Here is a 24,006-nt window from a genome sequence, read left to right as displayed (position 1 = left end):
AACAAGAAAGTAATAGAAAGTATCCAAGACCAAAGTAGAGTAAAAGACAAAAAGATAAATACTAGAAGGTAGGTGAAAAACCCCTAGACATTAGAGTAAGAAGACCTATCTTATATCTAATCAGAGTTTCCAGACAGAATTGGTAAAGGAATACTTCTAGAGATGCAGGCTGAAAAATTTCCAGACTGATGAAAGATAAGAAAGCTCAGATTAAGATTTCCAAATCTCACACTGGATAAATTAGACTTCCACACTGAGACACACTGTACTGCATTTACAGGAGGGAAAAGAAAAGAAGAACATAAAAGAAGCTAGAAAGAAAGGCGAGTAGATACAAAGTACTGGCAGTTTTACAAACAGCTGAATTCTCAACAACAGTGGTACTGGCCATAAGACAGGGAAATCACACCTTCAAAATCTGAGAAAACCTAGTACTGAGTATGCAAGAGAATTCTCACTTAGAAGAAAAGGGATGAAATAAAACTTTTCAGACAAACAAAAATAATTTGCTACTAACAGACTCAGTTGAAGGACTCTAAAGTCTTTATGTCACACACACAAAAAGAAACTGAATCTAATAAAATGTGATATGGGAGAATAAAGTGGTAAATATATGAATGAATCTAAATAAATACTGACTGGAGAAAACAGCATTAAAATAATATCTGATTTGGGAGAACATTTTTTAAAAAAATAAATATCCTGGGAAATATATGTTTGGAAAATCAGATTTAAAGTTTTCTAATGCCCTTATATTATTTTAGAAGACGCTTAAGATAACTTTTATTTTGTTGCAGACAGTAATGCTACTCCTCAGTATTTATGATTCTCCTCTCCTTTGGGGAATGTTGGGGGCCTGTACCTCCTTGCCTACTGGAAGTTAGCCTTGGCCATGAAACTAGCTTTGATCAATGAAATATGGACAAAGTATCACTTCCAGGAAGTATTTATAAGTTAGTTTGAGTATCCATTCTCTCGTCCCTTGCTGCTGTGACCAGTGACTAGACTATTCCTGTGGAACCCTCAATAGCCTGTGGGCCATGAGTGAGGATGAAGTCTTGGTTCTTTCTGGGAATTTAGGGTTGTTCATATAACAATATTTATCCCAAAAGAAACAAGCACTAGTACTGAAAGCAGTGGGGAAATGTGTATTGAAGGTGAGCAACATGTAATATCAAAATGTTTGGTAAAAAGTCATCTGCCCTAAGTTGGGAGACCTACCATGTACCTAATAAAGTTATATGTGGCTCTAAGGGAAGAAGTTGGAAAACAAACTTTACGAGTGAGTGTTGGTAATTAGCTGCATTTGGCCATTTCCTGGGTTCAGGAAATAATTTGTATGTTTACAAACAGGAATAAAAGGGAGTAGAGAGAATGTGAAAACTCATGGACTTTCAGAGATGGAAAAGAAAACTTCCTCACCACCCTAAAATGTCAAAGCTAAATGTAAGAAAATCTTTGAGCAACAAAGGCTAATTATAACTCAGCCTTGAAGCAAAGGTCAAATCAGTGTTCATTATAACTTTGTGAAAACCACTGGATGGATTAAGACCTTCAGGGCAAAAAGCAAATTAAGGGTGTGATATCCAGCAAATTGTTCATTTAGATAAAATCACTCAGAGTAAATAGCAAAAGTATGTGTTCTTCCCAGTGACATCCAATAGACTCAAGTTATCTGATATTAAAGGGGGTGGGGACATGGGAATATATGTCAGATATGAGAAATATAACACTCTAAGAAAGCGCACTGATAAAGAAATGCAGATATGGATATTGGCACATACAGCTGACTGAAATAAACTCTATTAAGTTTTGAGGCGTTTTATTGCCAGAGGAAGTAGGGTAACAAAAGGCTGAGAAAACTGCATGGCCCACAAGGAGATTCTACTGCCCTCTATTTCAAATGGGGCCAAGAAGAATAATACAAAAGGAAGAAATTTCCAGAAGGTAGAGTCAGGGCCACAGAGAACAATGGGGAAAGAAGTCCCTTCACTTTCTTCCCACCCCAAAGATGGAGGGCTTTAACCATATGTGCCCACCAGAATTTCAAAACTGCTATGGACCAGTGATTGCTATGTATCACAGTCTTTTCCAAATGGAAGTACTTTTCTATTTATACCATGCCTGTTTCATCACTGTATACTGGGAACATGTAACAAACCCAATTTTTCTTTTTGGCTCAAAGGGTTTGTATCAAGAGTAAGCATATCCAGATCTGTTGCAGAGATTGTTGTGTATCCATGCTACCCTACAATATAGAGGAAACCTGGTCCTGAGCTAAACTTTCTGACTAAATGGGAATTTGGGGCGGCTCTCCTTTGAGGTGGGAGTAAGCTTAATTTACATGAGAGAAAGAATGACCCAAACATTTGGTAAGCAGAAAGGCAAACTATGGTCAACATTATATCTTCTCACCAGTATTTCAAGTTTTCCTTTCCTTCTACTCACATAAGAGGATTGCACTTCCCTGGTCCCCCTAATTTGGGTGTGGTCATGTAACTCTTGTCCAGTGATCTATGGGAAGTGATCCAAGGCAGATGTATTTAAGCACGACCACAAACTGTCCATTCTCTGATCTTGCTACTATCACTGATGCTCTCAAATGGTCAATCTTCCATCAGCCTATAGTGCAGAGGGAGCATGGAAACCTTTATAGTTCTAAGGCACTAAGAATCTGGGTTTATTCCAAGTCCATAATATAGTCTATCCTAATGGACACTGGTATACAAGTTAAAATATATAGGAAAATAAAAGAATATAGACTATAATTCTAAACTCTTAGGGGAGAAAAGGAATGAAAAAATTAAAGATCAATCAAGAAGAAAGTACAATGGAAGACAAAAGGGAATACAGAGAGAGAGCAATAAAGGACAGCAAATAATAGGGTAGAAATAAATTTAAATGTGCAGTTGACCCTAAAACAACATGGGTCTGAATGGCATGTGTCCACTTATCTACAGATTTCTTACAGCACAGTACTGTAAATGTATTTTCTCTTCCTTATGATTTTCTAATAACATTTTTCTCTAGCTTCAAGAAATAAATACATATAACATATAAAATATATGTTAATCACCTGCTTATGTTATTGATAATGCTTCTGGTCAACAGTAGGCTATTAGTAGTTAAGTTTTGGGGGAGTGAATGTTATAGCAGATTTTTTACTCTGTTTTGTTCAAGCATCAGATCTTGTAAGGTTATCCTGCATTAATAAGTAATCCCCAAATCTCAGTGACTTATGGAATCTGTTTCTCACGCATACTGCATGCCAATCTTTGGCCTTCGATAGTCACTCTGGAACCAAGACTGAAGGAATGGCTTCAGTCTGGAACCTACAGGTATGGTGAACACAGAAAAACTCAGAATAACATTGTGACTCTACAAGCTACTATTCAGAAGTAGTACATTTATTTCTACTCACTTTTAATTGGTTAAAAAAAATCATCATCATTAAGGCCAAGTCTCTTAATAGACTTAGATGTCAATGGGGTTATAATACTTCAATAGGGATAGGCTTAGAAGAGACAAGGCTTGTAAGGAGGGGGTTAGGAAGGGTCACTGACTATGTTATCTACTATACCAAATATAAAACTGACCCAAATAAATGGAAATTGTCTAAACTATTCAATTTGAAGTCAATGACTGTCAGACTGGATTAAAAATAATCCAATTCTCAAAGAGGAAAAAATAAAACAAGACGAAATCAGAGAGGGAGACAAACCATAAGAGAGACTCTTAATCACAGGAAACACACTTAAGGCTGCTGGAGGGGAGGTGGCTGGGGGTATGGGGTAACTGGGTGATGGACATTAAGGAGGGCACGTGATGTAAGGAGCACTGGGTGTTATATGAGACTGATGAATCACTGACCTCTACCTCTGAAACTAATAATACATTATACGTTAATTAATTGAATTTAAATAAAAATAAAAAGGCAAAAAAAACTAATCCAATTCTCTGCTCTTTGGACACAAAGGACAGAAAAAGTGTGAAAGTCAAAGCATGGGAAAACTAGACTAGGAAAATATTAAAGAAATCTGGTATAGCGATACTAATACCATACAAAATAGACTTTAAAGCAAAAAAGCATTTCTAGAGATAAAGATGATCACTATATAATGATAAAAGTTTCGATTCATCAGGAAAATGTAACAATCCTAGACTTTATGTACTTAGTAACATAGTCTCAAAACATATAGACAATTTCACTATCACAGAGGAAGATTTTAACTAATTTCTCATAGTAAATTAAATAGACCAAAAAATAAGAATATAAAGAATCTGAGCAACACAATTAACAAGTTTAATGAAAAGCATATATGTCTATGTGTGTGTGTGCACATGTGTATAAAATACTGTGCTCAACAGCTGCAGAATGTACATTCTTTCCAAGCACACAATATTTATGATAGTGCATAAAACTATCAGTAAATTTTTAAAAATCAGTATCATACAGAACACATACTTGACAACCATAAAATTAAGTTACAAATCAATAATAGACAAGTAGAAAATACTTCCATGTGTTTGAAAATTTAAAAATTTGTGGGTCAAAAGTCATAATGGAAATCAGAAAATTCTCTGAACTGAATGATAAAGAATGTCATATTCAATACTTGTGAGATGCTGGCTGCTAAAGTCTTACTTTGAAGAAAATGGGTAATTGTATATTTCTAAGTACACACAAAAGGCTCAAAATTAATGAACTAAAAGCATTGCAACCTTAGACATTAGGGGAAAAATACAGAACAAACTTTACAAAGCAGAAAAGATATAATCAAGTTTTTTATTAAGAGAGACATTACATAATTACATGAGAAATCTTGGCCCAAACACAACCCCAGGCGGCCTGTTTTAGACCAATCCACGTATCAACAGCATCTTTTAAGGTTCAAACTCAAAACTGTAGAAGAAAAAAGAAAAAAAAAATCTGTAAGGGAATGAGGGGCAACAGAAGAGACCAATGGCAGAAGCAAAGCAAGACTGTGGTTTTAGCTGGGTCTAGCCTCAGCCCCAAATCTCCAGGAGCTCTGACGCATACACCACACCACGGTCTTTCCCACCTCAGAGCAGGGGAATGAGGTTTTTGCACCTCCTTCTCACGCATTAGGCAGTCACTGCCTTACAGGCTGCTAGGGGGATAAGTAGTGCGTAACTTCCAGCTATCTCCTGATGATGCTGCTCCAATCTCCCGGAGGCAAGCCTCTTGAAAATGGTGCGGGTGCATCAGTAGCATCACTTGCGGCAGTTGGAGAAGAATGAGTACACCGAGCCAACAAAAGGAGATCTGGACAGAGCACCAACATTGTCTGCTGTGCTCTACCCCCGTGCACAATTCAGGTCACTTGCTTTACACATTAGGTTCACTCCATTCTTCTGCAACTTCAGGATTCTGATTAGTCACAATTTCTACGAAAACTTAAAAGAGAAGTTAGTGCGATAAACTACAGCCTCCACGGCCACAGTTGGTTCTGAGGTCAGAACTGACACCGATCATTTCCTTTCTTTACTACCCAGCCTATATTCCCCTCACCTTGTGCCGGCACTTCTGCTGGTCTGGGTGGCTTGCATGTACTGTCTGTCACCTGAGGAGTCTGAGATTTTGGTTACCCTGCTGTTGTCTGGCCACAGTTGAGCTCTATTTGCCAATTTACAGTGAAAACTGAGGTTCGGATTACCAGGAGATAACCCAGTAGTTCACATGTGTGCCAAATATATTCTTCCCTACTACCATTACATAGCAGCAACCCCACCTCCTCATGGTTATCAAAGTCAATTACCCCTTCAAGTATGGTAACTCTTTTCTCTTCTTGCCAGTCTACCGGTACAATGAGCACAAAATGATCAATGGCCGCCACAGCCTTAAGTTTAGTGGAACTATTAATGTTTCCCCTAGTGAAGTGTCCCCTTTCTAGAAACCAAGACCTCTAGTTCTTCAACTAAAGAGCCTGAAGTTTCCAAAACTGGAAGCCAAAGCTTCCCAAGTGGGTTGCTGGAACAGAGCCATCCTTCCCACTCCTTGGTTCCCAGCAGTAACACAGAACCATACAATCATCAGTGGTTTAAGGAAAAAGTGGCAAACGTTTTCTGTAAAGTGCCAGACAGTAACTATTTTAGACTTTGTGGACCATACAGTCTTTGACACAACTACTTAATTCTGCTGATGTAGCATGACGGGAGCCACAAACAATACATAAATGATGTGTGTGGTTGTATTCCAATAATATTATGTTTGTAAAACAGCAGCAAGCCTGATTTGGCCTTGGAACCAGTTTGCCAACCTCTGCTTTAATCTATATGCGGCATCCTGAAGGAATACCTTTGTAGGATATCACCTCCAAACTGTTGCTTCAGCTGTGTTTCTGAGACCATTTCATTGCTCTATCAGGCTAGCAGCTTATGGATGATGTGGGATGTAGCAGGACCAGTTAATCCCACAGGCATCTACCCACTGCAGAACTTCTTTTTTCATAAATTGGGTCCTTTGATCTGAAGTGACAGGTGGGAGATCCCATGTCAGTAAATCAGATATCCTGTGAGTCCTTGAATAGAGGTACTGACCAAGTTGATACAGGCAGGAAAAGTAAATGCACACTTAGAAAACAAATCAGAATGAATTGCTGCCCCATCATGAAGGGGTCTGATGTAATCACGTGCCACTAAGTGACTGGTTGGTCTCCTCAAAGAGTCACACACTAAAAGGGCTCGGCGTCAGTGTCTGTGGTTGACAGGGAGGGTGGAAGCAGCAGCAAGGTCAGTTTTGATGAGGGATGCCATGCTCTTGTGCCCACGCAGAGCCTTCATCTGTGCCACCATGGCTACTGCACTCGAGTCCATGACCTCAGTACTGTGGTGGCCAATGACTGTGGCCGGTTGGTACCTGCACTGCAGTCTGGGTAGATGGCAGGCATTCAGTGACTTGTTTGCACGTGTCTCCTGCCCCTTTACTATCCTACCTGCTATGCAAGCATCAGAGCAGCCTCATATGCAGGGACTAATCAGTCAGGACCTTGACACCAAATGGTCTAGGTTCAGATGCCGGTCAGTCAGATTACTGTCATGGAACATCAGCTGCTTTTATTGTTGTTTTGTTTTTTTTACGCAGCCTCACTGAGATATAATTTGCACACCATAAAATTCACCCATTTTAAGTATATAATTAAATTAATTTTATTATATTTATAGTTGTACAACCATCATCACAACCTGATTTTAGAACATTTCCATTACCCTAAAAAACCCTCATGTCCATTTATAGCCATTCTCCAGTCTCATTCCCAGCACTAGGTAGCCACACTGTACAGGAGGTTCTAGCCAGTGAAAGGCAAGAGAAAGAGTTAAAAGTTACAAGGACTGGAGAGGAAGAATCAGAACTGTTATTATTCAAAGATGTAGAGAAAAAAACAATAATTTATAGATAAATTACTGGAATGACAATGTTGTGCAGTTACTGTATTTGGAATCAAAATCAAGACATACAAGTCCTTTAAATACACCATCAAAACATAGCTTTTAAAATATAAAACCTGAGAAAAAAGATTTACATTTACAATAGTATATAAAAATGAGGTAGTTAGGAATAACTCTTACCAAAAATGTGTAGGACCTTCTTGAGGAAAATGGTCATACTTTCCTGAAGGACTTCTATAAATGGGTAGTTATGCTATGTTTATATATACATAGACCCAACACTGCAAAGATGTCACTTCTCCTCAAACTGATTTATAGATTCAATTCAATCCCAGTTAAAAGTCTAAGAAGTTTTGGGTGTTTTTTTGTTTTCTTGGTTGGTGACTCAAGAAGCTGTTTCCAAAACTTCTATGGAAGAACAAAGGCCCAAGAATAGTTAGGACACTCCGGAAGAAAAAGAATAAAGTAGGAATCTTGTTCTATTAGATATCAAGGCTTATAACTATCTTCATAAGGCCAAATTGTACCTGTCTGGAAACATATAAAAACAGATTGATATATCAGAACAGAGAACTCATACATGCAACCTTGATTTATGACAGAAGTGATAACATGGATCGGATCAGTGGGTTAAGAGCCTTTCAATAAATGGTGCCATAAAAATTGTTTATCCAAATAGTTAGATATGAAATTGGAAATCAATCTGTCATCATCAAATAGAGTTAAATTGTGGATATGGTATGATGAAGAAATTCCACTCCTAGGCATACATGCTGGAGAAACCCTTGCACATTTTCACCAGAGCTTATGTACAAGAAGGTTTACATGCAATATTATACATAAGATCAAAAGATAAGGGAAGAATCCATAAATTATTTGTAATTTGTTCACACTATGGACATATAATACAGTAGAGAATATGAATTCATGCAGCTGTGTGAATCCAAACTTCCAAACATAATATCAACAAGAAAAACTACCCAAATAGTTTATAGTGCATGATTTCATCTATATTAAGTAAATAAACACATAATACAAGACAATATATAACTTGGGAATACGTATATCTGTAGTTAAAATGCAAAAATAAAATAAGGGGAGTGATAATCAAATATCCAAAACGCCTTGATGAGTTAGGGTAGGGAACTGGTTTATGCAGGGTGAGGCCTGAAATCAGGGAAAAGCACTTCAAAATTTAATGGTAACATTCTATTTCTTAGGTTGGGTGATAGGTCTAGAACTTTTTTTTTTTAAAGATTTTATTTATTTATTTGAGAGAGAGACTGAGATAGAGAGAGCACGAGAGGGGAGAGGGTCAGAGGGAGAAGCAGACTCCCCGCTGAGCAGGGAGCCCAATGCAGGACTCGATCCCGGGACTCCAGGATCATGACCTGAGCTGAAGGCAGTCGCCCAACCAACTGAGCCACCCAGGTGCCCCTAGGTCTAGAACTTTTTTAAAATTTGCTGCTTTTATACTTTAAACATAAAAACATTCTTTTGTATGCATTAAACATTTAGTAAAATTGTTGCACATACATTGTTGGGTCTGGATGGACCCCTATTCAAATCTGACTTAAATGTGCACAGAGACACCAGGAAGGTATGAAAAGATTTATTAATCATATAATAAGGCTTTCTGGGGAGAACAGGGTAGCTCCCAAGCAGGCTCAAAAATGGCTTGAGAGAGCAGGAAAAGACTGGTGTGAGGTTTTTAGGGTGACTAGGGAAGGTGATTACAGCAAGGGTTTGAAGTTCCTCATGGTTTGAAGTTCCACAGGCACAAAGGAAAGATCACTCAGGCTTTCTTATCAGCTTGCCCATATGTGGGACAGACGGCCAAGAGGGAGAGATGAGGCTTAGAAGATGTCAGTTAAACATCAAAAAATAGAGTCGCACTCTTCATTACAAAAATATTTTAAACAAAACTGTGTAAGAAAACAAAAGGGATATCTGCCGTGATTGAAGTACTATGTCTGCAGAGAAAAGAATGTTACTTCTCCCTTTTAGATACCACTTCTCCCATTCTTCTCCCAGGAATACACCACTAGAGGAGTAACTATGGTTGGTAGAAAATTCAAATTTTTTACTATTCCACAGAAGAAACTCAATATCAAGAGGAATTATTACAGTAACATAAAGTGAGATATCAAGTCCTGTAGAGTGAAAAAAATGAGAATTGTTCATGATGTTTAAAAGTTCCTGGGATTATGCAGTAGTATAAATATCAGCTGGGTCTCTCTGGCACCTAAGCTGAGCCCAAAAGGAATCATTTGCTTTACCACCATGGTAGAGAAGAAATTTTGCAACCTTACACTGACTAACTGCAAATAAGTACCAAGCTTGAAGACTTCTCCCCAAAGAAAGTATTTCATTCCTACTGAAAAGACAGACAATGAATTATAAGTGTACATCAATTTTTGAGACACCTACTGGGTACTGCTGCAGACATGAAGATGGAAAAGATTTAATCTGTGCTCTTTAGGGGCTCACAGTTTCTTGTATTACTTTTGCAGTCTAAGGTGTGAAAATCTGGATTTACAGAAAAGCTACAGCCAGACTGATGGCTCAAATGATAAAATAATTCATCGGGCTGCTTTCAACATACTTCAGTATTAAAGAATACATGAGAACCATTAGAAACTGTATCCTATTGCATGATAAATGCTCACAGAAGAAGGAAATACCCATGCTTAAGAAAATTCTTAAGAGAGCCTGAGCACAACATTTAGTTTGATCCATAGTATCAGGTGAGTATAATTATAATATTGTAAAAATACTTACGTACCAAGTGGTGTTCTAAGCTCTCTAAATACTAATATATTTAAGTGTTTTACAGTACTTAATTTATTTAATAATACTCAAGGAAAACCTATAAGGTAAGAGGTAATATTTGTACCATTTTCCAAGTGGGTATCAAAAGCCACAGAGAAGTTAATTTGTCCAAGGTCTTAGCAGCAGCTAGGAGCCAACCTGGCTCCAGTGGCAGCAATATGGAGGACAGGTGCCCAAATCGTAACCAGAATTGGAGGACAAGCCACCACCACAGGAATGTTGGGAGAGTTGGCCAACTGAGGACCACACATGTGCACAGGAGAGGGTGAGAGGTGACAGACCCAAGATGGCCACAGAACAGAAGTGCAGAGCAAACACCCCATGAGCCCAGCAGCCTAAACTGATGTCCTCCAGAACTTCTGTTAATGTGTACCATGGCCCTGCCCTTTTGGGAACACCTAAGAGACATGAATGAGGAAAGCCTAAGGTCCTACCATTTGCTGGATGGGGCTGAAAACCAAGGAGCAAACTACTCAGATGATCTTACCCAGGACCCCTAACCGGGTGTCCTCAGGTACATTTTATGTTCTCAATGCATAAATATATAAACTTATGTGGGTACATGTAATATAATTTCTTTCCATGTAAGATATATGCTTTAACTCCTTTCCTGGGTGTTAGGTTCCTTTTCTATAAGATTAGATTCCTTTCAGATTCCTTTCAGCTCCATACTTTTGTCTCTAAGTAAGTGACTTGGGCATTTTGTTGAACATCTTTCAGGAAAGATCACTATTCTAAAACAGCCCTCAGTTATGGGGCGCCTGGGTGACTCAGCTAGTTAAGCGTCCAACTCTTGGTTTTGAACCCCACATCAAGCCCTGCATTGCGCTCTACACTCAGCACAGAGTCTGCTTTTGCCTCTTCCTCTGTTCCTCCCCCAGCTCAAGCACGTGCACGCTCTTTCTCTCAAATAAAAATCTTAAAATTCCCTCATTCGGTTTGTTAATTTCCATCCTGGTGGCCACCACCCAGGTTCATATCCCTACCCCCTTATTCCTGGACTCTCTGCTCACTGGTCTATCAACTTCGCCCTCTCCAAGTTATTACTGCCCCTTCCACGCCACCCATTCAATGAATTTTATGATTCTGAAATCTTCAAGGGTTTCCACCGCCAATGTGAAAAACATCCTCCATAATATGACCTTAACCAATTTAGTCTTCTCTCTAGCTTCCACTCCATTCTCTACCTCCCTTAACTGCAAAATACTTCTTGGAAGTTTTCCACATTACCTGTTCCCACTTCCTTACTTCCCATTCTCTCTTCCATCCATTCCAATTCAGCTTTATCCCCAATCCTCCTCTGAAGTGACTTTCATGTGGCCAAACACAATAACCAGTCCTCTAGTCTCTTCTCACATAAAGTCTCAAGCATCTGATGCAGGTGAACATTCTCTTCTTGAAAATCTTTTTTTCCCTTGATTTCCATGTATGATGCCATTCAGGATAAAACCTATATGGGTTTTGTTTTTACTCTGATTTCTACCTAGCTTCCTTTGAAGCATATACTCATTTGTCTTCTATCCTCTTCATACTGCCACCTTAAGAATATTGATTTTGCCTTATATATCAACATAATCAGCTGCTTACTAATATAACCACATGAACAGCAAGATCTCAGAAAGTTTCCTAAAACACAACAGACTGTTGGCTCTGTGGCTTAGAGCTATTATCTTTCCTGAGTATCTGCTTAATTGTCCTAAAAGCAACACTACCGCTTTTCAAGATTAAATCCCAACAGAATTGACCACTTCCTCCTCTGCGCTCCCAATGCCATGCCCTTACATCTCTCAAAGCTCCCAAACCCTCCATTCCCCTCACTGGCTTATAGCTCTGCCTTAATCTACCAGGTTGAGAGTTTTGAGAGCTCCCTGAGGCTACAGAATGTGTCTGGGTTTGTGTTTGTGTGTGGTGGTTCTGATAAGTTGCTCAGTGTCCACTATTTAGTAGCCACCCAAATAATACATGGGAAACGCTTGAATCAAGGCTTGAATGAACCAGGCCAGGAAGAGTAGTAAAAGAAGTTGATGGTTGTTGCTACAGAAGCCCATGGAAGAGGAGAGCTGGCTGGTCACCCTGTAACCCTGGCCTGGCTACACTGAACATAAGCTTGTTCACGTGCTTTGAGTCTCTGGTTGTTGCAAGTACCTCTGGGGTGGAGAAATGTGTTCCTCTGAGGCCTCACACACTGTTCCCATCCACATCTCACCTCATTTGGCTGAAGAAAAAGCGCTGAGGCAAAAAGGCATGAGTTGAGTCCCAAATTCACCATTAACTATAAGGACATTTCGGAGCCACAAAAGCCCATCTGTCAAATGTAAATGACTGTCTGGATTCAAAAGGCTATTGTAAAGCTCAAATGAAGACTCAGCTGACTGCACTCTTATATTTGTATTTTGAAATTCTAGCAGAGTGCTTAGGATATAAATGGTGCTCAGTAATGTTTGTTAAACGAACAAAAGGAGATCAACCCCTTCTGTCTTCTGTCCCCCCACCCCCCGGCCCCGCCCCACTGGCAACCAGCACAACTCTGAGATCTTGGGCTCACTCACTGAGGTTTCTGCCTCTTTCTCATTGCTCCTTCTAATCTGTCTTCCTATCTGGTTAGTTTCCTTTTCAAATCATGCTTCTCTCTCCCCCTCTCTGTTCTGCTCTGTCTCTACCCTGCCTCAGTCAGCACCTCACCATTTCTCACGTGTTTTCCTTCTACTGATAATGGACTTTTTGGTTGATTTGTTTTTTACTGCTATGACTCATGCTATTATGTGGCTATGAACAATCTTATGCATGTATTTTGATGCACAGGCATACACTTGTTTTTAAATTAATTGTGCCAATTTATACCCCACCAGGAGCGTGTGAGATTTCTAGGTATTCCACATCCTTGCCAATTCCTACTATTTTCTTCTTTTTAAAAATATTTTAGCCATTCTGCTAGACATGCAGTGGTATCTCACTGTGGTTTTAATTTGCATTTCTTTCTCTGATTAATGAGGCTGGGCCCTTTTCACATTTGTATTGACAGTTTGGATATCCTCCTTTGTGAAGCCTTTCTCCTTTTACTTTTGATTCTTAAGAAGTTCATTTTATAGTCTGGACACAAGCCCTTTAATGACTTTATGTGTGGCAATAAAGTCCTTCCAGTTTAAAGCTTGTCTTTTCTCTTTCTTAGTGTTATCTTTTGATGAACCTAAGTTCCTCATTTTAATATTGCCCAATTTATCAATATTTTCCTTTAGGGGCGTCTGGGTGGCGAAGTCAGTTGAGCATCCAACTCTTGGTTTTGGCTCAGGTCGTGATCTCGGGGTTGTGAGACTGAGGCCTTTGTCAGGCTCTGTGCTGAGCTACTTAAGACTCTCTGCCCCACCACCCCCTCTCAAATAAATACATCTTTAAAAAAGTTTTTTCTTTTATAGTAAATTATTTTATTTCCTATTTAATAATTATTTTTCTGCTCTGAATTAATGTATTATCTAATATTACCTAAGATTTTTAAAATCTCTTACATGGAGACATACAGCTAATGGAATACCGATTTCATGTGGTATGGGATAAGAATCAAGATTCCATTTTTGGGGCATGTGCATATTTCTTTGTCCTAGCTATATATCTAAATCTTCCTTTACATCATGCTCTATGTTTTTAATTTTTTTTTCATAACTCAGGTATTGAGATGTATGGGTCTTTTTTCCTTAATCTTTATTTTTTACCTTGTCTATTCATCTATCCTTGCACATATACCTTAACCTGTCTTGGGCAAATCTTGGGCCTTTGAATTTCCAACATAAACTTTAGAATCATCTTCTCAAATTTCACAAAACAGTTGTTGGAATTGTGACTGGAGTGTATTAAATTTATAGATCATGTTGGATTGAAATGACATCTGTATGATTTTGAATCCTATAATCCATGAAATGGTATATATCATTACCTTTATTTTAGGTCACTTTTTAAAATTTTATTTATTTGTCAGAGAGAGAGCGAGAGCACAAGCCGGGGGAGCGGCAGGCAGAGCAGGCAAAGGGAGAAGCAGGCTTCCCGCGGAGCAGGGAGTGCAATGTGGGGCTCGATCCCAGGACCCTGGGATCATGACCTGAGCTGAAGGCAGACGCTGGACTGACTAAGCCACCCAGGCATCCCATTTTTTTTTTTTTTATTTTAGGTCACTTTTAACCTCAATGTTTTCTAATTTTCTTTTTAATTTTCTAATTTTCTGTGAAGAATTCTTGAATACCTTTTATTTGATGCAAAATACTGGGGTTGCAATATGTAAAATATTATAAATGATATTGTTTCTAAAATTAACTTTCAATTTTTTACCTTGCTTTATAGAAATACAATTGATTCTTGTCTACAGATCTTAAATTACAAAGTTGTTAAACTCATTAATTCTAAAAACTCATCTGTGGAGCTTTCTGGATTCTTCAATCACGTTCAAATAATGACGTTTTAAATTTTCTTCCCAATCTGTCACCAATTATTTTCATCTTTTTGCCTTACTAGATTGGCTAGGACTTCCAGTACATTGTTGAATATAAGTGGTAATTGTGGGGATAGTGTGGTAATCCTTGATCTAATCTCAAAGGGAATGACTTCAACATTTCACCATTAATTAAGCCCGACATATTTTGCAGGCTTTTTATAGATAAACTTGCATCAGAATAAAAAATTTCCCCTCCATTTTTATTATTAATATGCTAGACAATAAAAATACTCCCCCTTGCTGTTTTTTTTTTTAAGATTTTATTTATTCGAAAGTGGGAGAGAGCATGAGTAGGGGAGGGGACAGAGAGAGAGGGAAAAGCAGATTCCCCACTGAGCGGGAGTCCTATGTGGAGCTCCATCCCGGACCCTGAGATCATGACCTGAGCCAAGGGCAAATGCTTAACCGCCTGAGTCACCCAGGCAACCCCCCATTGCTGTTTTTATAGTTATTTTCCTTTTCATTGGTTTTCAGCAAATTTTTTATAATGTGCATTTATTACTATTATTGCTATTACTATTCTACATGTAGTTTGTAACAATTCTTGAATTTGCAGTTTGATATCTTTCATGAGATTTGGCAAATTCTCAACCATTAGTTTGTTCAAACGTTGCTTCTGCCCCATTCACTTCATACCTGCTTTCTAGGACTTTGATTGTATGTAGGTTAGACCTTGTCATGGTATCTTCTTTGTATTTTACCTTCTCATCACTATTTTTCATCATTTCATGTCTCCATGTTTTATTCTGGATATTTTTTTCCAGAACTTTCTTTCAGTTTGGTAATTTTCTGTTCAGCTGTGCTTTGTTTCTTATTATTTTACCTGAGTTTTAAATATTTGTTATATTTTTCATATTAGAATATCTTTTGGTTCCTTTTCAAATTTACTAGTCTTTCCTAGTTTCCAGTTCTTTGCCAAAATTAAAAATCTTGTCTTTTATTATCTTAAATCTATTAAGCACAGTTTTCTAAGTCTCTGGCTGGTAACTTCAATAGCTTGAGTCCCCATGAACCTAGTACTTGTTGTTTCTACTGGTTCTTGTTTATGTTGTCTCTTTGTGTGCTTGGTTATTTCTTTTAAAATTCTGTTTAACATTACATTTGCAAATTTAATTAACTTGTGGCCTAAGACATTGTTTTCATTCTCCAGAGAGAATTTCACTTTTTTTTTTCTGCCAGTGCCTAGAGGCAACAGCAATCCAAAATACCTTCATCCAAATTCAGGGACTGAGATAATGTTTTGTTTTGTTTTGTTTTAAACAGAGCTTCTGAGGGGTGCCTGGGTGGCTCAGTCGTTAAGCGTCTGCCTTCGGCTCAGGTCATGATCCCAAGGTCCTGGGATCGAGCCCCGCATCAGACTCCCTGCTCAGCGGGAAGCCTGCTTCTCCCTCTCCCACTCTCTCTGCTTGTGTTCCCTCTCTCGCTGTGTCTCCCTCTCTCTCTGTCAAATAAATAAATAAAATCTTAAAAAAAAAAAAATTTAAACAGAGCTTCTGAGAATACCATAAAATTCACCTGCTTGTAGTGTACAATTCAAGAGTTTTTAGTATATTCATAGAGCTCTGTAACCCTTACCACTATCTAAATTTAGGACATTCTCATCACTCCAAAAAGAAACTTCATACCAATTAGTACTCACTCTCCATTCTCTGCCCAACTCTAGGCAACCACTCAACTACTTGGTCTCCATAGATTTGCACTTTCTAGACATTCCATACAAAGAGAAATCATATAATACATGGCATTTTGTGACTGCATTTTTTTCATTTAGCATGTTTTCAAGGTTCATCCACGCTGTAGCATGCATGAGTACTACATTCTTTTTTATTGCTGAATAATATTCCATTGTATGGATATACCACTTGTTTATCCATTCATCAGCTTATATACTTTGGATTATTTCCACTTTTAGTTATTATAAATAATACTACTTACTATGAATACCTGTGTAGAAGTTTCTATGTGGATATATGTTTTAATTTCTCTTGGGTATATGAGCTGTTAGTCATATGGCAACTCTGTGTTTAAAATTTTAAGGAACTGCCAACCTATTTTCAAGGTGAATGGACTCTAGGATGTTTCTCCAAGTATCAGTCAGTGAAGCTCTCTAACTGTCCAATCCAAAGCCATGATAGTCTACTAGGTACCCCTTTTGGTGGGCCCTGGATCCCAACTTTTTTATTATTATACCTCCAACAATGTCATAAGTACTGCATAATCTCTTAGCACCTCAGCTACCACTTCTAAAATTAGAAACTGACTTAGTCCATTCAGGCTGCTATAAAGAATATGATACCCTAGGTGGCTTATATGCAACAGACATTTATTTCTCACAATTTCGGAAGCTAAAGTCCAAGATCAAGGTCTGGAGAAATTCAGTGTAAAAGCCCACTTCCTTGTTCAGTCTTCTGGCTGTAACCTCACATGGCAGGAAGGGGGAGAGAGCTCTGTGGGGCCTCTTTTATAAGGGCACTGATCTCATTCATGAGGGTTCCATTGTCATGACCTAATCATCTGGTCCCATGATGGACACTGATCCCATCATGAGGATTAGGTTTCAACATGAATCTGGGGAGAAATAACAAACATTCAGCCTACAGCAGAAACACTTCCTGGGGAAAAACAACACCAAATTCCATGCTCAGCTCTCTAGATTCCTTTTTTCTCTCCATTCTCAGCCTGCTAATTATTCTCTATCTTGTTATATCTTTTATGCCTTTAAGTAGATTTTTTTTGTTGTAAATTTTAGATTTTCTGGTTTTCTCAGAGTTTGATCTGAATCACCTGGTCTATCACTATTGATACTAGAGGTCCTGTAGTTCTCTCTTTAGTTGTCAGTTTGCGCCAACTCCACTGCAAATTCCTTGAGGAAAAGGACCGTATCTTGGTCATTTTGTAGCACCAGATCCTGTCAGCAAGCAGACGCTTTATAAATGTTTACATCAGTCTAGGTTATTGCTTTCTAGTATGAAACAGATTCTAAGTGATCTAAGCTGCTCACACAATCTGGGAAAGCCAGAGAGCCAAGTCTAGTAACCATGAAGCCAGAGCATACCTAGCTCCACAGATGGGTCCAGGGTAGACATGGCCACTGCCACTGACAGGCCCAGACACAGCAGCTTATATGACGGATACCACCAACACTGGATCCTGGGCACCAACACCACATCTGCTTCTCAGTAAAGCAGTGGTATTGTTGCTGCTGAACAGGAAGACCCACAGGAAAAGGGACGGAAATAAAGAGTGGGGAAAGCTGAGGAAGAGAAGGCACAACAAGGACATGATGTTTTGAAGAAAACTGGTTTTGTAAAGGAATTGATAAGGAAATTCAATCTATTTTCAGTATTTCAAAAACTGAAATAGAAATCCTGCAGAACTGGAGAGTAGTTTTCTTGATTCCCAGGGTCATTCCAAAGTGAATTAATACATTTCCAAAGACTGAGTAGATGATACAAATGAATAAAAGGATCCAGAAACATAGATTCCACTGTAATCACCCCACCCCTCCTCTTCTTTGCCTTGGCATGCCCTGCTCAAGAAGACTATGATCTGTTTCACACACTCCTCTTTTCCAGAATCCCCAAATTCCTTCCCTGTCATCATGTTCTGAGCAATTTAAATTTCACTGCTTTTCAGAAGGATTTCCTCAGAAGCTGCTATGTGAGCCAAAGGTCCCAACAACTTCTATGTCAATGCCTTTCAAGTACAACTAGAGATTTGTTACCTACTTAGAAATAGCTTTTATAAGAGTGTTTCTTCAGAAGCATGGGACTTCTTAGGGACTGTCATCTGGTTTTAGCCATCCTGCCCACAGGGCATCAATTCCAAAAGTTAAGGAGTAACTCTGGAGAGGCCTAGGAAGGTCTGACTTTGCCATAAAGTAATTTTTTTTAATATATTTTGTTATTTACCAAAAGATCTGTATGCAATATCCCAAAGCCAGATGACTACTTCATCTCATTTCTTAACTGCATTTTATGAGATTCCTAGGCAGTCTGTCATCTTCTTTTCCCCTGTTTAGAATCTTCCTGTATTTGTTGTATTATGTCCAGGGATTTCAGTTAAGAGGGAGTACTAGGGGATACTCTTACTCCATCTTGGTCAGAACGAGAAGTCCTCTACTCATACATTTTTAAAGCGATGGACATCATTCTAACATATATAAATACATAAATGTCAAAGCTTTCGTTTAAACATATAAACTACCTCCTTTTTTCTTTTCTTCAAAATTACAAATAACATTGTAAAGAACATGTGAATATTTACTTCACAGAGGTGGAAATGTTAGGTCAAAGGGATACCCATTTTAAATTTTGATAAATTTATAAATTCACATCAAACTTATTAATACCAACAATGAATGAGTGTGCATATTTGTGCATATTTTCACTAATCATTTCACTAACTGCACATTAGTGTTTTAATCTTTGACAATCCAACAAGCAGAAAATACTATTTAAATTCTCACTGACTCATATTTCTTTGGATATTATTAAGTTTGAGAAAAATTTGTGTTTAAGTAGTAACTTGTGTATCCTTTTATATCATTAACTATTTTAGTGAGTTGATATATATGCATAAGCTTATCATTTGCTTTTCAAACATATTTAAGACGTCTTATTTTTTTAATGAAAGATTATGATGATGATGATGATTGTTATTTGTGAGATATTTCTACATTTTTCCTATCATACTCAGATAGGACTTCTCCAAAATAATAAAATCTCCTTGTGGTAAGCAGGATAATCCCCCACCACTCCCAAAGATGTCCACATTCTAATCACTAGAACTGAATATATTATCTTTTTTTTTTTAAAGATTTTATTTATTTATTTATTTATTTGAGAGAGAGAGACACAGTGAGAGAAGGAACACAAGCAGGCAGGAGTGGGAGAGGGAGAAGCAGGCCTCCCACAGAGCAGGGAGCCCGATGCGGGGCTCGATCCCAGGACCCCGGGATCATGACCTGAGCCGAAGGCAGACGCCTAACGACTGAGCCACCCAGGCGCCCTGAATTGAATATATTATCTTACAGAGCAAAAAGGAATTACAGTTGCAGATAGAACGAAGGTAGCGAATAGTTTACCTTAATAGGTAGATTATCCGGGTGATCACAATGGAGTCACCATCCTTAAAAGTGGGAAAGGGCAGCAGAAGAAAAGGTCAGAGTGATATGATGAGATGTGAGAAGGGCACCACCCTCCATTGCCAGCTTTGAAGATGGAGGAAGGGGCCACAAGCCAAGGAATGGAGATGGGACTTTAGAAGCAGGAAAAGGCAAGAAAACAGATTTTCCCTGAGCGCCTCCAGAAAGGAGTGCAGCCCTGAGAACACCCTGATCTTAGCCCAGTGACACTCTTGTCAGACTTCTGACCTCCAGAGCTGTAAAATAATAAATCTGTACTGTTTCAAGTCACTAAGTTTATGGTAATTTGTTACACAACAGTAGAAAACTAATACAGATAGTAAAATGACACACAGATATTACCAAAAAATGTGGAAGTGGGACAGAGTCTGGGAAGCACTGTGTGCCGAGAGGATACTAAGAGACACGCGTATGTCTGGAATTGCAACTGCCAGTCACAAGTAGGGTTACCTAGGAGGTAGACAAAATGAGAAATGTCATTCATTGCTGAAACCTTCTCTTAACCTAACCACGTATGGCAAACTGAGGTTAACCAGACTGAGGCACCTTTCTCTCTCTGGCCCTGGTAGGCCCACATTAGGAGACGACCATAGCAATTCCAAAGTCCCTGTGTTAAATTCAAAATTGCACCTCACTACCAATCAATATAATTTTAAACACGTGACAGGAATGTTCCTCCAACAGTGAAAAGCACATGGGAGTGGTTATTCATTGAAATCCCGGAAATAAGGCACTATAAAAAAGGATTGGTAATATGCTAATGGGCTCTAGGGAAACCCCAGTAAATTGAAATTACATGAATCATGTTGAAATTACAGGGAGAAAGAAGACACCTGTTCTCTATTCTGTGACTAGTGATGAGGGCTGAGAAGCCCCACCACTTTCCTCTTTATGAAGGTTGACTTACTAAAGGTAAAAAGCTGGGTAGACCCACCATTCCAAGTATTTATAGTGGCAACCATCATTTTGCCTGCACAGTGGCTACCTGGTCTAAAGCTATGTTTTTGTGTATAGCAGCCATGTACACTACTACAAAAGTAATAGGGAGCTAAGAAAGAAGCAACACTGATATACACTGATTACCATAAAATAACAGAAAACAAGTTTAAACCAATTTACTAATATTGTTGTTCTTTGGCGGGAAAACTACTGCTGTGTATATATAGAGGTATACACACAAATATATACACGTGGATTACATATATCTGACAGATGGTATTTTCTGAAGATATCTTCCATTCCACATTCTCTTATGCCAGGTGACATTGCCATTCTGCCATCAAGAGATGGAGTCTAATTCCCTTCCCCTTGAACCTGGGCTCAGCTGGCCTTAGTGGTTTGCATGTAACTAACAGAATGCAACAATAATGAACCTGGGTTACTTCCAAGTCTAGATAGATAAGAAGAAGAAAGAAGTCATAGTAGTGGTAGTAGCAGAAGTAGTTTCTACCTGGTTGACTTGGAACTCAGTCTCCAGATATTCTCTTTCAGAAAACTCCCTTAGGAGAATGTTCTATGCTATGAGAAGCACGGAGGGGCCACCCGGAGGGGCCATGAGTAGATACCATGACAGCCATTCTAGGCTAGAAGCTAAGTATGTGCATGACGAAGCCTCAAGATAATCCTAGTCCCAGGGCATTCATAATTCCTGCCCAATGAGTAGGAAATATGAGAATATGAGTAGGAATATAAGATATGACTGAGGACTAAAGCAAAGTAGTAGAAAAAATTATTAGGTGATAGAATAGAGACATTTAAGAGACAAACTAAGATTTTAGTGAATTCTGGTAGTGGGGGCTGAGGAAGAGGAATATATATAGAGGTGAATATCATATATTATATATTATATTGTAGAATGAAGAACAAAGCTTGAAAAATAACTCAAGTGTGGTTTTGGACATGTAGAATTAGAAGTATGTAGGAGGGAGTACTGAAAAATACAGATTAATGGACAGACCAAAAAAAAAAAATCATGAAGGAAAATGAGAAAGGACTAACAAAAAAGGAGGAGGAGGAAGAGGAAGAGGGGGGGGGGTGGAGAAGCAAACAAGCACAATGGGTTTACAACAGACAACATGGTTTCCAAAAAGCAGGAAGTCAGCTTTGGTAGCATATACTATAGAACAGTCAGGGTGGATAAAGATGAAAAAATATTAGATTTAGAAAGTAGTGGGTCACTGATGCTATCAGCAAGGGAAACTGAGGGAACAGATAGAGAATCTGAAGCATCAAATTCATTATTTTTTCAAGAGCATTATCTGCGGAGAAAATTAAGTGTATCCGTGTTACTTTAAAACCTTCTTCTGAATGCTATTCTATAAAGATTAGTAATATTTATCAGAAGATATAATCCACCTTGAAGATGTTATAGTAATTATGGGATATATATATAACAACATGCTGTTTTTACATAACATTGCTACAAGGAAAGAGGATGCATTACTTGGGTTCATTCCAGTAATTTTGCTGGGTTTAAGAGCACTGAATCCAGTATTTTCTGTCTGACTCCAACTGGGCCAACAGGGCAATTAGTATATATCACAGGCCACCAGAGATAAATTTTATAATCCCTCCCAAACACAGACCACTTTGTGTTTACAATTAAGTGGCCTTTGTCTGTGGCCTCGTTAGTATAATTGGACTTCACTCAGATTGGAAGGCCTACCTCCCAGTCCAAAGCTTTATCCAAATTATTGTGTTTATGGACCAGACTGAGGATTGCAAAAGCAAACAACCTGTACAAGGTCACTAAGCAAATCAAAGGAGGTGTCTGGATTCCAACTGAGGTCTAACTGGTTCCAAGACCTAATCCTTCCATTGTTACACCAAAGTCAACTTGTACTCCCTTGAGCAATGGAACACAGTCCTCACTCTCAGGGCAATCAGTGTAGAAGGGAACACACGTAGAGAACACAAACGAGTATCATGTGAGCAGTAATATACTAAGGTACGTAAAAAGAGCTGTAAGTAAACAGAGTAACACGGCGGTAACTACTTTGGAGTCCCTACCATTTGGCAGACATTGTGCTGAACTCTTTATATATCCTTAAGTCAACTATGTGAAATAGGAATTAAGTCCATTTTACAAACTAAGAAACTGACGCACCGAGATTCCGAAAATCGCACAATTAAGGAACTACATTTCGTCCCAGGGACCGCAGTACGCAGGCTCCACACTTGGGTTAGAATCTGGCTCTGACGTAGGATCATTTTGTTACCTCCCGCAAGGATCACCCTCGACGAGGACTGCCTGAAGACTCCCAATCCACCGGCCATTCCTTGAGCGCCAGGGTCCCTGCCTTCAGCCCCGCGAATCACAGATTCACCGCATCACGATCCCGCCCCTTCCAGAATCCCGCCCTCACACTTCTTCCTCAGGTCTCTCTGCTCTCACCTCTCCATCATCAACAAGGGGACTCGCATCGGCGCGTGTACAAACACGACCGAACTCTCCAACTCGCTTGGTCGCCCCAACAGAGCTAGCGTGGCCTCCCGAATCTCAGCAGCTCAAGCTCCCTGGCGACGAGGACGTCATACACTCCTCGCTTTTTCGCAGTCCCGGCGTTCGCGGTCCTCTCCTGATAGACTTCCGCCAGGCGGAAGCAATCGGCCCCTCGCAACATACTGGCGCCTCCGCCCGGAAACTCAAGCGTCAACGCTTTGGTTCCGGCGCGTCGGCCAGTACTTGTGATTTAGAGACTTGAATTGGGTTCGCCGTCATCTGACATGGAAACCCCCATGTTCTGGACTAACGTCTTTTTAGAACACTCCCTTGCACATAGATACTCGATAAAATCATCTAAGAAAAAAAATTATTTTGAAGCCAGTACTCTAGGCTCTGTGGCTATTTGTGGGATGGGGAGCTTGCCAGCTTAATAAAATGTGTATATATATATATATATATATATTTTTTTTTTTTTAAGTGCTATGAATGGTTAGGTCGAATGGTAATCAGTGTAATATCTTATCATTGGACCTTTAATAGCAGTGCTTTTGCTGCCAGATGGCCTGTAATCCAGTCATTTATCAATCTATTTTCTACTCATTCAGTAACCCTCCAGCACACCTTTTTGTGGATCATTGAAAGGCTAAAGGAACACAGAGATGAAAACAGATTAAAGCTGGCAGTTAAACGGGC

The 24,006-nt window shown here is 39.0% G+C and overlaps 1 long non-coding RNA gene across 1 annotated transcript; it reads right to left on the bottom strand.

Annotated features, from left to right (window-relative positions):
• Positions 1 to 4,767: 4,767 nt before the first annotated feature.
• LOC114207463 (uncharacterized) lies at positions 4,768 to 23,532 on the bottom strand. Its single transcript, XR_003608856.2, has 2 exons — positions 23,263 to 23,532; positions 4,768 to 5,418 (listed from the first exon to the last, which is right to left on the bottom strand). It is a non-coding gene; the product is annotated as an uncharacterized LOC114207463 (long non-coding RNA).
• Between the last annotated feature and the right edge of the window lie 474 nt (positions 23,533 to 24,006).

Source organism: Eumetopias jubatus, unplaced genomic scaffold (assembly GCF_037043125.1).
Source record: "Eumetopias jubatus isolate StellerSeaLion01/CBP00866 unplaced genomic scaffold, mEumJub1_p1.0 scaffold_7, whole genome shotgun sequence".
Taxonomy (NCBI): domain Eukaryota; kingdom Metazoa; phylum Chordata; class Mammalia; order Carnivora; family Otariidae; genus Eumetopias; species Eumetopias jubatus.
Note: the sequence above shows the minus strand (reverse complement) of the source record. Positions and strands in the feature narration are given on the sequence as shown.